A 15,956-nucleotide genomic window follows, 5' to 3' on the forward strand; every position below is an offset into this window, starting at 1 on the left:
GTGGCTGAGAGCAGAGTGGCGCAGCGGAAGCGTGCTGGGCCCATAACCCAGAGGTCGATGGATCGAAACCATTCTCTGCTAAACAGTTCATTTTAAGTGCAAACAACATTTTTAAAAAATGTGTCGTTTCATGGGCATGTCTCAGTGCCATTATAATTTTTTTTTTACCTCTTCCAACAGTTCGTATAGGTCATACTGTTTGCACAGTATCCCAGTGGCCTAAGATACTGGACTCCTAAGCCAAAGATTTTGAGTTCTAGTCTTTTCTGAAGTGGCTGAGAGCAGAGTGGCGCAGCGGAAGCCTGCTGGGCCCATAACCCAGAGGTCGATGGATCGAAACCATCCTCTGCTAAACAGTTTATTTTAAGTGCGAACAACATTTTTAAAAAATGTGTCGTTTCATGGGCATAATGTCTCAGTGCCATTATAATTTTTTTTACCTCTTCCAACAGTTCGTATAGGTCATACTGTTTACACAGTATCCCAGTGGCCTAAGATACTGGACTCCTAAGCCATGGATTGTGAGTTCTAGTCTTTTCTGAAGTGGCTGAGAGCAGAGTGGCGCAGCGGAAGCGTGCTGGGCCCATAACCCAGAGGTCGATGGATCGAAACCATCCTCTGCTAAACAGTTTATTTTAAGTGCGAACAACATTTTTAAAAAATGTGTCGTTTCATGGGCATGTCTCAGTGCCATTATATATATTTTTTTACCTCTTCCAACAGTTCGTATAGGTCATACTGTTTACACAGTATCCCAGTGGCCTAAGATACTGGACTCCTAAGCCAAAGATTTTGAGTTCTAGTCTTTTCTGAAGTGGCTGAGAGCAGAGTGGCACAGCGGAAGCGTGCTGGGCCCATAACACAGAGGTCGATGGATCGAAACCATCCTCTGCTAAACAGATTATTTTCAAAAATGAAACGCAAACAGAAATTAGAAAGCTACATTTCATTTGCGTGTCTCAGTGCTATCCAGTACACATTGTTTTTACTGCTTGTATCAGTTCGTACTATTTGCAAAAGGTAGACAGTGCCCCAGTTAACTACTGGATAAGGCATTGGCCTCCTAAGCCAGGGATTGTGGGTTCAAGTCCCATCTGGGGTGGATGGATGCAGAGTGGAGCAGCGGAAGCGTGCTGGGCCCATAACCCAGAGGTCGATGGATCGAAACCATCCTCTGCTAAACAGTTTATTTTAAGTGCGAACAACATTTTTAAAAAATATGTCGTTTCATGGGTCTCAGTGCCATTATAATTTTTTTTTTACCTCTTCCAACAGTTCGTATAGGTCATACTGTTTACACAGTATCCCAGTGGCCTAAGATACTGGACTCCTAAGCCATGGATTGTGAGTTCTAGTCTTTTCTGAAGTGGCTGAGAGCAGAGTGGCGCAGCGGAAGCGTGCTGGGCCCATAACCCAGAGGTCGATGGATCGAAACCATTCTCTGCTAAACAGTTCATTTTAAGTGCGAACAACATTTTTTAAAAATGTGTCGTTTCATGGGCATGTCTCAGTGCCATTATAATTTTTTTTTTTACCTCTTCCAACAGTTCGTATAGGTCATACTGTTTGCACAGTATCCCAGTGGCCTAAGATACTGGACTCCTAAGCCAAAGATTTTGAGTTCTAGTCTTTTCTGAAGTGGCTGAGAGCAGAGTGGCGCAGCGGAAGCGTGCTGGGCCCATAACCCAGAGGTCGATGGATCGAAACCATCCTCTGCTAAACAGTTTATTTTAAGTGCGAACAACATTTTTAAAAAATATGTCGTTTCATGGGCATAATGTCTCAGTGCCATTATAATTTTTTTTTTACCTCTTCCAACAGTTCGTATAGGTCATACTGTTTACACAGTATCCCAGTGGCCTAAGATACTGGACTCCTAAGCCATGGATTGTGAGTTCTAGTCTTTTCTGAAGTGGCTGAGAGCAGAGTGGCGCAGCGGAAGCGTGCTGGGCCCATAACCCAGAGGTCGATGGATCGAAACCATTCTCTGCTAAACAGTTCATTTTAAGTGCAAACAACATTTTTAAAAAATGTGTCGTTTCATGGGCATGTCTCAGTGCCATTATAATTTTTTTTTTACCTCTTCCAACAGTTCGTATAGGTCATACTGTTTGCACAGTATCCCAGTGGCCTAAGATACTGGACTCCTAAGCCAAAGATTTTGAGTTCTAGTCTTTTCTGAAGTGGCTGAGAGCAGAGTGGCGCAGCGGAAGCCTGCTGGGCCCATAACCCAGAGGTCGATGGATCGAAACCATCCTCTGCTAAACAGTTTATTTTAAGTGCGAACAACATTTTTAAAAAATGTGTCGTTTCATGGGCATAATGTCTCAGTGCCATTATAATTTTTTTTACCTCTTCCAACAGTTCGTATAGGTCATACTGTTTACACAGTATCCCAGTGGCCTAAGATACTGGACTCCTAAGCCATGGATTGTGAGTTCTAGTCTTTTCTGAAGTGGCTGAGAGCAGAGTGGCGCAGCGGAAGCGTGCTGGGCCCATAACCCAGAGGTCGATGGATCGAAACCATCCTCTGCTAAACAGTTTATTTTAAGTGCGAACAACATTTTTAAAAAATGTGTCGTTTCATGGGCATGTCTCAGTGCCATTATATATATTTTTTTACCTCTTCCAACAGTTTGTATAGGTCATACTGTTTACACATTATCCCAGTGGCCTAAGATACTGGACTCCTAAGCCAAAGATTTTGAGTTCTAGTCTTTTCTGAAGTGGCTGAGAGCAGAGTGGCACAGCGGAAGCGTGCTGGGCCCATAACACAGAGGTCGATGGATCGAAACCATCCTCTGCTAAACAGATTATTTTCAAAAATGAAACGCAAACAGAAATTAGAAAGCTAAATTTCATTTGCATGTCTCAGTGCTATCCAGTACACATTGTTTTTACTGCTTGTATCAGTTCGTACTATTTGCAAAAGGTAGACAGTGCCCCAGTTAACTAATGGATAAGGCATTGGCCTCCTAAGCCAGGGATTGTGGGTTCAAGTCCCATCTGGGTTGGATGGAAGCAGAGTGGCGCAGCGGAAGCGTGCTGGGCCCATAACCCAGAGGTCGATGGATCGAAACCATCCTCTGCTAAACAGTTTATTTTAAGTGCGAACAACATTTTTAAAAAATATGTCATTTCATGGGTCTCAGTGCCATTATAATTTTTTTTTTACCTCTTCCAACAGTTCGTATAGGTCATACTGTTTACACAGTATCCCAGTGGCCTAAGATACTGGACTCCTAAGCCATGGATTGTGAGTTCTAGTCTTTTCTGAAGTGGCTGAGAGCAGAGTGGCGCAGCGGAAGCGTGCTGGGCCCATAACCCAGAGGTCGATGGATCGAAACCATTCTCTGCTAAACAGTTCATTTTAAGTGCGAACAACATTTTTTAAAAATGTGTCGTTTCATGGGCATGTCTCAGTGCCATTATAATTTTTTTTTTACCTCTTCCAACAGTTCGTATAGGTCATACTGTTTGCACAGTATCCCAGTGGCCTAAGATACTGGACTCCTAAGCCAAAGATTTTGAGTTCTAGTCTTTTCTGAAGTGGCTGAGAGCAGAGTGGCGCAGCGGAAGCGTGCTGGGCCCATAACCCAGAGGTCGATGGATCGAAACCATCCTCTGCTAAACAGTTTATTTTAAGTGCGGACAACATTTTTTAAAAATATGTCGTTTCATGGGCATAATGTCTCAGTGCCATTATAATTTTTTGTTTACCTCTTCCAACAGTTCGTATAGGTCATACTGTTTACACAGTATCCCAGTGGCCTAAGATACTGGACTCCTAAGCCATGGATTGTGAGTTCTAGTCTTTTCTGAAGTGGCTGAGAGCAGAGTGGCGCAGCGGAAGCGTGCTGGGCCCATAACCCAGAGGTCGATGGATCGAAACCATCCTCTGCTAAACAGTTTATTTTAAGTGCGAACAACATTTTTAAAAAATGTGTCGTTTCATGGGCATGTCTCAGTGCCATTATATATATTTTTTTACCTCTTCCAACAGTTCGTATAGGTCATACTGTTTACACAGTATCCCAGTGGCCTAAGATACTGGACTCCTAAGCCAAAGATTTTGAGTTCTAGTCTTTTCTGAAGTGGCTGAGAGCAGAGTGGCACAGCGGAAGCGTGCTGGGCCCATAACACAGAGGTCGATGGATCGAAACCATCCTCTGCTAAACAGATTATTTTCAAAAATGAAACGCAAACAGAAATTAGAAAGCTACATTTCATTTGCGTGTCTCAGTGCTATCCAGTACACATTGTTTTTACTGCTTGTATCAGTTCGTACTATTTGCAAAAGGTAGACAGTGCCCCAGTTAACTACTGGATAAGGCATTGGCCTCCTAAGCCAGGGATTGTGGGTTCAAGTCCCATCTGGGGTGGATGGAAGCAGAGTGGAGCAGCGGAAGCGTGCTGGGCCCATAACCCAGAGGTCGATGGATCGAAACCATCCTCTGCTAAACAGTTTATTTTAAGTGCGAACAACATTTTTAAAAAATATGTCGTTTCATGGGTCTCAGTGCCATTATAATTTTTTTTTTACCTCTTCCAACAGTTCGTATAGGTCATACTGTTTACACAGTATCCCAGTGGCCTAAGATACTGGACTCCTAAGCCATGGATTGTGAGTTCTAGTCTTTTCTGAAGTGGCTGAGAGCAGAGTGGCGCAGCGGAAGCGTGCTGGGCCCATAACCCAGAGGTCGATGGATCGAAACCATTCTCTGCTAAACAGTTCATTTTAAGTGCGAACAACATTTTTTAAAAATGTGTCGTTTCATGGGCATGTCTCAGTGCCATTATAATTTTTTTTTTTACCTCTTCCAACAGTTCGTATAGGTCATACTGTTTGCACAGTATCCCAGTGGCCTAAGATACTGGACTCCTAAGCCAAAGATTTTGAGTTCTAGTCTTTTCTGAAGTGGCTGAGAGCAGAGTGGCGCAGCGGAAGCCTGCTGGGCCCATAACCCAGAGGTCGATGGATCGAAACCATCCTCTGCTAAACAGTTTATTTTAAGTGCGAACAACATTTTTAAAAAATGTGTCGTTTCATGGGCATAATGTCTCAGTGCCATTATAATTTTTTTTACCTCTTCCAACAGTTCGTATAGGTCATACTGTTTACACAGTATCCCAGTGGCCTAAGATACTGGACTCCTAAGCCATGGATTGTGAGTTCTAGTCTTTTCTGAAGTGGCTGAGAGCAGAGTGGCGCAGCGGAAGCGTGCTGGGCCCATAACCCAGAGGTCGATGGATCGAAACCATCCTCTGCTAAACAGTTTATTTTAAGTGCGAACAACATTTTTAAAAAATGTGTCGTTTCATGGGCATGTCTCAGTGCCATTATATATATTTTTTTACCTCTTCCAACAGTTTGTATAGGTCATACTGTTTACACATTATCCCAGTGGCCTAAGATACTGGACTCCTAAGCCAAAGATTTTGAGTTCTAGTCTTTTCTGAAGTGGCTGAGAGCAGAGTGGCACAGCGGAAGCGTGCTGGGCCCATAACACAGAGGTCGATGGATCGAAACCATCCTCTGCTAAACAGATTATTTTCAAAAATGAAACGCAAACAGAAATTAGAAAGCTAAATTTCATTTGCATGTCTCAGTGCTATCCAGTACACATTGTTTTTACTGCTTGTATCAGTTCGTACTATTTGCAAAAGGTAGACAGTGCCCCAGTTAACTAATGGATAAGGCATTGGCCTCCTAAGCCAGGGATTGTGGGTTCAAGTCCCATCTGGGTTGGATGGAAGCAGAGTGGCGCAGCGGAAGCGTGCTGGGCCCATAACCCAGAGGTCGATGGATCGAAACCATCCTCTGCTAAACAGTTTATTTTAAGTGCGAACAACATTTTTAAAAAATATGTCATTTCATGGGTCTCAGTGCCATTATAATTTTTTTTTTACCTCTTCCAACAGTTCGTATAGGTCATACTGTTTACACAGTATCCCAGTGGCCTAAGATACTGGACTCCTAAGCCATGGATTGTGAGTTCTAGTCTTTTCTGAAGTGGCTGAGAGCAGAGTGGCGCAGCGGAAGCGTGCTGGGTCCATAACCCAGAGGTCGATGGATCGAAACCATTCTCTGCTCAGCAGTTCATTTTAAGTGCGAACAACATTTTTTAAAAATGTGTCGTTTCATGGGCATGTCTCAGTGCCATTATAATTTTTTTTTTACCTCTTCCAACAGTTCGTATAGGTCATACTGTTTGCACAGTATCCCAGTGGCCTAAGATACTGGACTCCTAAGCCAAAGATTTTGAGTTCTAGTCTTTTCTGAAGTGGCTGAGAGCAGAGTGGCGCAGCGGAAGCGTGCTGGGCCCATAACCCAGAGGTCGATGGATCGAAACCATCCTCTGCTAAACAGTTTATTTTAAGTGCGGACAACATTTTTTAAAAATATGTCGTTTCATGGGCATAATGTCTCAGTGCCATTATAATTTTTTGTTTACCTCTTCCAACAGTTCGTATAGGTCATACTGTTTACACAGTATCCCAGTGGCCTAAGATACTGGACTCCTAAGCCATGGATTGTGAGTTCTAGTCTTTTCTGAAGTGGCTGAGAGCAGAGTGGCGCAGCGGAAGCGTGCTGGGCCCATAACACAGAGGTCGATGGATCGAAACCATCCTCTGCTAAACAGATTATTTTCAAAAATGAAACGCAAACAGAAATTAGAAAGCTAAATTTCATTTGAGTGTCTCAGTGCTATCCAGTACACATTGTTTTTACTGCTTGTATCAGTTCGTACTATTTGCAAAAGGTAGACAGTGCCCCAGTTAACTAATGGATAAGGCATTGGCCTCCTAAGCCAGGGATTGTGGGTTCAAGTCCCATCTGGGGTGGATGGAAGCAGAGTGGAGCATCGGAAGCGTGCTGGGCCCATAACCCAGAGGTCGATGGATCGAAACCATCCTCTGCTAAACAGTTTATTTTAAGTGCGAACAACATTTTTAAAAAATATGTCGTTTCATGGGTCTCAGTGCCATTATAATTTTTTTTTTACCTCTTCCAACAGTTCGTATAGGTCATACTGTTTACACAGTATCCCAGTGGCCTAAGATACTGGACTCCTAAGCCATGGATTGTGAGTTCTAGTCTTTTCTGAAGTGGCTGAGAGCAGAGTGGCGCAGCGGAAGCGTGCTGGGCCCATAACCCAGAGGTCGATGGATCGAAACCATTCTCTGCTAAACAGTTCATTTTAAGTGCGAACAACATTTTTTAAAAACGTGTCGTTTCATGGGCATGTCTCAGTGCCATTATAATTTTTTTTTTTCCTCTTCCAACAGTTCGTATAGGTCATACTGTTTGCACAGTATCCCAGTGGCCTAAGATACTGGACTCCTAAGCCAAAGATTTTGAGTTCTAGTCTTTTCTGAAGTGGCTGAGAACAGAGTGGCGCAGCGGAAGCGTGCTGGGCCCATAACCCAGAGGTCGATGGATCGAAACCATCCTCTGCTAAACAGTTTATTTTAAGTGCGAACAACATTTTTAAAAAATATGTTGTTTCATGGGCATAATGTCTCAGTGCCATTATAATTTTTTTTTTACCTCTTCCAACAGTTCGTATAGGTCATACTGTTTACACAGTATCCCAGTGGCCTAAGATACTGGACTCCTAAGCCATGGATTGTGAGTTCTAGTCTTTTCTGAAGTGGCTGAGAGCAGAGTGGCGCAGCGGAAGCGTGCTGGGCCCATAACCCAGAGGTCGATGGATCGAAACCATCCTCTGCTAAACAGTTTATTTTCAGTGCGAACAACATTTTTAAAAAATGTGTCGTTTCATGGGCATAATGTCTCAGTGCCATTATAATTTTTTTTACCTCTTCCAACAGTTCGTATAGGTCATACTGTTTACACAGTATCCCAGTGGCCTAAGATACTGGACTCCTAAGCCATGGATTGTGAGTTCTAGTCTTTTCTGAAGTGGCTGAGAGCAGAGTGGCGCAGCGGAAGCGTGCTGGGCCCATAACCCAGAGGTCGATGGATCGAAACCATCCTCTGCTAAACAGTTTATTTTAAGTGCGAACAACATTTTTAAAAAATGTGTCGTTTCATGGGCATGTCTCAGTGCCATTATATATATTTTTTTACCTCTTCCAACAGTTCGTATAGGTCATACTGTTTACACAGTATCCCAGTGGCCTAAGATACTGGACTCCTAAGCCAAAGATTTTGAGTTCTAGTCTTTTCTGAAGTGGCTGAGAGCAGAGTGGCACAGTGGAAGCGTGCTGGGCCCATAACACAGAGGTCGATGGATCGAAACCATCCTCTGCTAAACAGATTATTTTCAAAAATGAAACGCAAACAGAAATTAGAAAGCTACATTTCATTTGCGTGTCTCAGTGCTATCCAGTACACATTGTTTTTACTGCTTGTATCAGTTCGTACTATTTGCAAAAGGTAGACAGTGCCCCAGTTAACTACTGGATAAGGCATTGGCCTCCTAAGCCAGGGATTGTGGGTTCAAGTCCCATCTGGGGTGGATGGAAGCAGAGTGGAGCAGCGGAAGCGTGCTGGGCCCATAACCCAGAGGTCGATGGATCGAAACCATCCTCTGCTAAACAGTTTATTTTAAGTGCGAACAACATTTTTAAAAAATATGTCGTTTCATGGGTCTCAGTGCCATTATAATTTTTTTTTTACCTCTTCCAACAGTTCGTATAGGTCATACTGTTTACACAGTATCCCAGTGGCCTAAGATACTGGACTCCTAAGCCATGGATTGTGAGTTCTAGTCTTTTCTGAAGTGGCTGAGAGCAGAGTGGCGCAGCGGAAGCGTGCTGGGCCCATAACCCAGAGGTCGATGGATCGAAACCATTCTCTGCTAAACAGTTCATTTTAAGTGCGAACAACATTTTTTAAAAATGTGTCGTTTCATGGGCATGTCTCAGTGCCATTATAATTTTTTTTTTTACCTCTTCCAACAGTTCGTATAGGTCATACTGTTTGCACAGTATCCCAGTGGCCTAAGATACTGGACTCCTAAGCCAAAGATTTTGAGTTCTAGTCTTTTCTGAAGTGGCTGAGAGCAGAGTGGCGCAGCGGAAGCGTGCTGGGCCCATAACCCAGAGGTCGATGGATCGAAACCATCCTCTGCTAAACAGTTTATTTTAAGTGCGAACAACATTTTTAAAAAATATGTCGTTTCATGGGCATAATGTCTCAGTGCCATTATAATTTTTTTTTTACCTCTTCCAACAGTTCGTATAGGTCATACTGTTTACACAGTATCCCAGTGGCCTAAGATACTGGACTCCTAAGCCATGGATTGTGAGTTCTAGTCTTTTCTGAAGTGGCTGAGAGCATAGTGGCGCAGCGGAAGCGTGCTGGGCCCATAACCCAGAGGTCGATGGATCGAAACCTTCCTCTGCTAAACAGTTTATTTTAAGTGCGAACAACATTTTTAAAAAATGTGTCGTTTCATGGGCATGTCTCAGTGCCATTATATATATTTTTTTACCTCTTCCAACAGTTCGTATAGGTCATACTGTTTACACAGTATCCCAGTGGCCTAAGATACTGGACTCCTAAGCCAAAGATTTTGAGTTCTAGTCTTTTCTGAAGTGGCTGAGAGCAGAGTGGCGCAGCGGAAGCGTGCTGGGCCCATAACCCAGAGGTCGATGGATCGAAACCATCCTCTGCTAAACAGTTTATTTTAAGTGCGAACAACATTTTTTAAAAATGTGTCGTTTCATGGGCATAATGTCTCAGTGCCATTATACATTTTTTTAACCTCTTCCAACAGTTCGTATAGGTCATACTGTTTACACAGTATCCCAGTGGCCTAAGATACTGGACTCCTAAGCCATGGATTGTGAGTTCTAGTCTTTTCTGAAGTGGCTGAGAGCAGAGTGGCGCAGCGGAAGTGTGCTGGGCCCATAACCCAGAGGTCGATGGATCGAAACCATCCTCTGCTAAACAGTTTATTTTAAGTGCGAACAACATTTTTAAAAAATGTGTCGTTTCATGGGCATGTCTCAGTGCCATTATATATATTTTTTTACCTCTTCCAACAGTTCGTATAGGTCATACTGTTTACACAGTATCCCAGTGGCCTAAGATACTGGACTCCTAAGCCAAAGATTTTGAGTTCTAGTCTTTTCTGAAGTGGCTGAGAGCAGAGTGGCACAGCGGAAGCGTGCTGGGCCCATAACACAGAGGTCGATGGATCGAAACCATCCTCTGCTAAACAGTTTATTTTAAGTGCGAACAACATTTTTAAAAAATATGTCGTTTCATGGGCATAATGTCTCAGTGCCATTATAATTTTTTTTTTACCTCTTCCAACAGTTCGTATAGGTCATACTGTTTACACAGTATCCCAGTGGCCTAAGATACTGGACTCCTAAGCCATGGATTGTGAGTTCTAGTCTTTTCTGAAGTGGCTGAGAGCAGAGTGGCGCAGCGGAAGCGTGCTGGGCCCATAACCCAGAGGTCGATGGATCGAAACCATTCTCTGCTAAACAGTTCATTTTAAGTGCGAACAACATTTTAAAAAATGTGTCGTTTCATGGGCATGTCTCAGTGCCATTATAATTTTTTTTTTACCTCTTCCAACAGTTCGTATAGGTCATACTGTTTGCACAGTATCCCAGTGGCCTAAGATACTGGACTCCTAAGCCAAAGATTTTGAGTTCTAGTCTTTTCTGAAGTGGCTGAGAGCAGAGTGGCGCAGCGGAAGCCTGCTGGGCCCATAACCCAGAGGTCGATGGATCGAAACCATCCTCTGCTAAACAGTTTATTTTAAGTGCGAACAACATTTTTAAAAAATGTGTCGTTTCATGGGCATAATGTCTCAGTGCCATTATAATTTTTTTTACCTCTTCCAACAGTTCGTATAGGTCATACTGTTTACACAGTATCCCAGTGGCCTAAGATACTGGACTCCTAAGCCATGGATTGTGAGTTCTAGTCTTTTCTGAAGTGGCTGAGAGCAGAGTGGCGCAGCGGAAGCGTGCTGGGCCCATAACCCAGAGGTCGATGGATCGAAACCATCCTCTGCTAAACAGTTTATTTTAAGTGCGAACAACATTTTTAAAAAATGTGTCGTTTCATGGGCATGTCTCAGTGCCATTATATATATTTTTTTACCTCTTCCAACAGTTTGTATAGGTCATACTGTTTACACATTATCCCAGTGGCCTAAGATACTGGACTCCTAAGCCAAAGATTTTGAGTTCTAGTCTTTTCTGAAGTGGCTGAGAGCAGAGTGGCACAGCGGAAGCGTGCTGGGCCCATAACACAGAGGTCGATGGATCGAAACCATCCTCTGCTAAACAGATTATTTTCAAAAATGAAACGCAAACAGAAATTAGAAAGCTAAATTTCATTTGCATGTCTCAGTGCTATCCAGTACACATTGTTTTTACTGCTTGTATCAGTTCGTACTATTTGCAAAAGGTAGACAGTGCCCCAGTTAACTAATGGATAAGGCATTGGCCTCCTAAGCCAGGGATTGTGGGTTCAAGTCCCATCTGGGGTGGATGGAAGCAGAGTGGAGCAGCGGAAGCGTGCTGGGCCCATAACCCAGAGGTCGATGGATCGAAACCATCCTCTGCTAAACAGTTTATTTTAAGTGCGAACAACATTTTAAAAAAATGTGTCGTTTCATGGGCATAATATCTCAGTGCCATTATAATTTTTTTTTACCTCTTCCAACAGTTCGTATAGGTCATACTGTTTACACAGTATCCCAGTGGCCTAAGATACTGGACTCCTAAGCCATGGATTGTGAGTTCTAGTCTTTTCTGAAGTGGCTGAGAGCAGAGTGGCGCAGCGGAAGCGTGCTGGGCCCATAACCCAGAGGTCGATGGATCGAAACCATTCTCTGCTAAACAGTTCATTTTAAGTGCGAACAACATTTTTTAAAAATGTGTCGTTTCATGGGCATGTCTCAGTGCCATTATAATTTTTTTTTTACCTCTTCCAACAGTTCGTATAGGTCATACTGTTTGCACAGTATCCCAGTGGCCTAAGATACTGGACTCCTAAGCCAAAGATTTTGAGTTCTAGTCTTTTCTGAAGTGGCTGAGAGCAGAGTGGCGCAGCGGAAGTGTGCTGGGCCCATAACCCAGAGGTCGATGGATCGAAACCATCCTCTGCTAAACAGTTTATTTTAAGTGCGAACAACATTTTTAAAAACTGTGTCGTTTCATGGGCATAATGTCTCAGTGCCATTATAATTTTTTTTACCTCTTCCAACAGTTCGTATAGGTCATACTGTTTACACAGTATCCCAGTGGCCTAAGATACTGGACTCCTAAGCCATGGATTGTGAGTTCTAGTCTTTTCTGAAGTGGCTGAGAGCATAGTGGCGCAGCGGAAGCGTGCTGGGCCCATAACCCAGAGGTCGATGGATCGAAACCTTCCTCTGCTAAACAGTTTATTTTAAGTGCGAACAACATTTTTAAAAAATGTGTCGTTTCATGGGCATGTCTCAGTGCCATTATATATATTTTTTTACCTCTTCCAACAGTTCGTATAGGTCATACTGTTTACACAGTATCCCAGTGGCCTAAGATACTGGACTCCTAAGCCAAAGATTTTGAGTTCTAGTCTTTTCTGAAGTGGCTGAGAGCAGAGTGGCGCAGCGGAAGCGTGCTGGGCCCATAACCCAGAAGTCGATGGATCGAAACATCCTCTGCTAAACAGTTAATTTTAAGTGCGAACAACATTTTTAAAAAATGTGTCGTTTCATGGGCATGTCTCAGTGCCATTATATATATTTTTTTACCTCTTCCAACAGTTCGTATAGGTCATACTGTTTACACAGTATCCCAGTGGCCTAAGATACTGGACTCCTAAGCCAAAGATTTTGAGTTCTAGTCTTTTCTGAAGTGGCTGAGAGCAGAGTGGCGCAGCGGAAGCGTGCTGGGACCATAACACAGAGGTCGATGGATCGAAACCATCCTCTGCTAAACAGTTTATTTTAAGTGCGAACAACATTTTTAAAAAATGTGTCGTTTCATGGGCATAATGTCTCAGTGCCATTATACATTTTTTTAACCTCTTCCAACAGTTCGTATAGGTCATACTGTTTACACAGTATCCCAGTGGCCTAAGATACTGGACTCCTAAGCCATGGATTGTGAGTTCTAGTCTTTTCTGAAGTGGCTGAGAGCAGAGTGGCGCAGCGGAAGTGTGCTGGGCCCATAACCCAGAGGTCGATGGATCGAAACCATCCTCTGCTAAACAGTTTATTTTAAGTGCGAACAACATTTTTAAAAAATGTGTCGTTTCATGGGCATGTCTCAGTGCCATTATATATATTTTTTTACCTCTTCCAACAGTTCGTATAGGTCATACTGTTTACACAGTATCCCAGTGGCCTAAGATACTGGACTCCTAAGCCAAAGATTTTGAGTTCTAGTCTTTTCTGAAGTGGCTGAGAGCAGAGTGGCACAGCGGAAGCGTGCTGGGCCCATAACACAGAGGTCGAGTGATCGAAACCATCCTCTGCTAAACAGATTATTTTCAAAAATGAAACGCAAACAGAAATTAGAAAGCTAAATTTCATTTGCGTGTCTCAGTGCTATCCAGTACACATTGTTTTTACTGCTTGTATCAGTTCGTACTATTTGCAAAAGGTAGACAGTGCCCCAGTTAACTAATGGATAAGGCATTGGCCTCCTAAGCCAGGGATTGTGGGTTCAAGTCCCAACTGGGGTGGATGGAAGCAGAGTGGAGCAGCGGAAGCGTGCTGGGCCCATAACCCAGAGGTCGATGGATCGAAACCATCCTCTGCTAAACAGTTTATTTTAAGTGCGAACAACATTTTAAAAAAATGTGTCGTTTCATGGGCATAATGTCTCAGTGCCATTATAATTTTTTTTTACCTCTTCCAACAGTTCGTATAGGTCATACTGTTTACACAGTATCCCAGTGGCCTAAGATACTGGACTCCTAAGCCATGGATTGTGAGTTCTAGTCTTTTCTGAAGTGGCTGAGAGCAGAGTGGCGCAGCGGAAGCGTGCTGGGCCCATAACCCAGAGGTCGATGGATCGAAACCATTCTCTGCTAAACAGTTCATTTTAAGTGCGAACAACATTTTTTAAAAATGTGTCGTTTCATGGGCATGTCTCAGTGCCATTATAATTTTTTTTTTACCTCTTCCAACAGTTCGTATAGGTCATACTGTTTGCACAGTATCCCAGTGGCCTAAGATACTGGACTCCTAAGCCAAAGATTTTGAGTTCTAGTCTTTTCTGAAGTGGCTGAGAGCAGAGTGGCGCAGCGGAAGCGTGCTGGGCCCATAACCCAGAGGTCGATGGATCGAAACCATCCTCTGCTAAACAGTTTATTTTAAGTGCGAACAACATTTTTAAAAAATGTGTCGTTTCATGGGCATAATGTCTCAGTGCCATTATAATTTTTTTACCTCTTCCAACAGTTCGTATAGGTCATACTGTTTACACAGTATCCCAGTGGCCTAAGATACTGGACTCCTAAGCCATGGATTGTGAGTTCTAGTCTTTTCTGAAGTGGCTGAGAGCAGAGTGGCGCAGCGGAAGCGTGCTGGGCCCATAACCCAGAGGTCGATGGATCGAAACCATTCTCTGCTAAACAGTTCATTTTAAGTGCGAACAACATTTTTTAAAAATGTGTCGTTTCATGGGCATGTCTCAGTGCCATTATATATATTTTTTTACCTCTTCCAACAGTTCGTATAGGTCATACTGTTTACACAGTATCCCAGTGGCCTAAGATACTGGACTCCTAAGTCAAAGATTTTGAGTTCTAGTCTTTTCTGAAGTGGCTGAGAGCAGAGTGGCACAGCGGAAGCGTGCTGGGCCCAAAACACAGAGGTCGATGGATCGAAACCATCCTCTGCTAAACAGATTATTTTCAAAAATGAAACGCAAACAGAAATTAGAAAGCTAAATTTCATTTGCGTGTCTCAGTGCTATCCAGTACACATTGTTTTTACTGCTTGTATCAGTTCGTACTATTTGCAAAAGGTAGACAGTGCCCCAGTTAACTAATGGATAAGGGATTGGCCTCCTAAGCCAGGGATTGTGGGTTCAAGTCCCATCTGGGGTGGATGGAAGCAGAGTGGCGCAGCGGAAGCGTGCTGGGCCCATAACCCAGATGTCGATGGATCGAAACCATCCTCTGCTAAACAGTTTATTTTAAGTGCGAACAACATTTTTAAAAAATATGTCGTTTCATGGGCATAATGTCTCAGTGCCATTATAATTTTTTTTTTACCTCTTCCAACAGTTCGTATAGGTCATACTGTTTACACAGTATCCCAGTGGCCTAAGATACTGGACTCCTAAGCCATGGATTGTGAGTTCTAGTCTTTTCTGAAGTGGCTGAGAGCAGAGTGGCGCAGCGGAAGCGTGCTGGGCCCATAACCCAGAGGTCGATGGATCGAAACCATTCTCTGCTAAACAGTTCATTTTAAGTGCGAACAACATTTTTTAAAAATGTGTCGTTTCATGGGCATGTCTCAGTGCCATTATATTTTTTTTTTTACCTCTTCCAACAGTTCGTATAGGTCATACTGTTTACACAGTATCCCAGTGGCCTAAGATACTGGACTCCTAAGCCAAAGATTTTGAGTTCTAGTCTTTTCTGAAGTGGCTGAGAGCAGAGTGGCACAGTGGAAGCGTGCTGGGCCCAAAACACAGAGGTCGATGGATCGAAACCATCCTCTGCTAAACAGATTATTTTCAAAAATGAAACGCAAACAGAAATTAGAAAGCTAAATTTCATTTGCGTGTCTCAGTGCTATCCAGTACACATTGTTTTTACTGCTTGTATCAGTTCGTACTATTTGCAAAAGGTAGACAGTGCCCCAGTTAACTAATGGATAAGGGATTGGCCTCCTAAGCCAGGGATTGTGGGTTCAAGTGCCATCTGGGGTGGATGGAAGCAGAGTGGAGCAGCGGGAGCGTGCTGGGCCCATAACCCAGAGGTCGATGGATCGAAACCATCCTCTGCTAAACAG

Source organism: Oncorhynchus clarkii, chromosome 7 (assembly GCF_045791955.1).
Source record: "Oncorhynchus clarkii lewisi isolate Uvic-CL-2024 chromosome 7, UVic_Ocla_1.0, whole genome shotgun sequence".
In the NCBI taxonomy this organism is placed as follows: domain Eukaryota; kingdom Metazoa; phylum Chordata; class Actinopteri; order Salmoniformes; family Salmonidae; genus Oncorhynchus; species Oncorhynchus clarkii.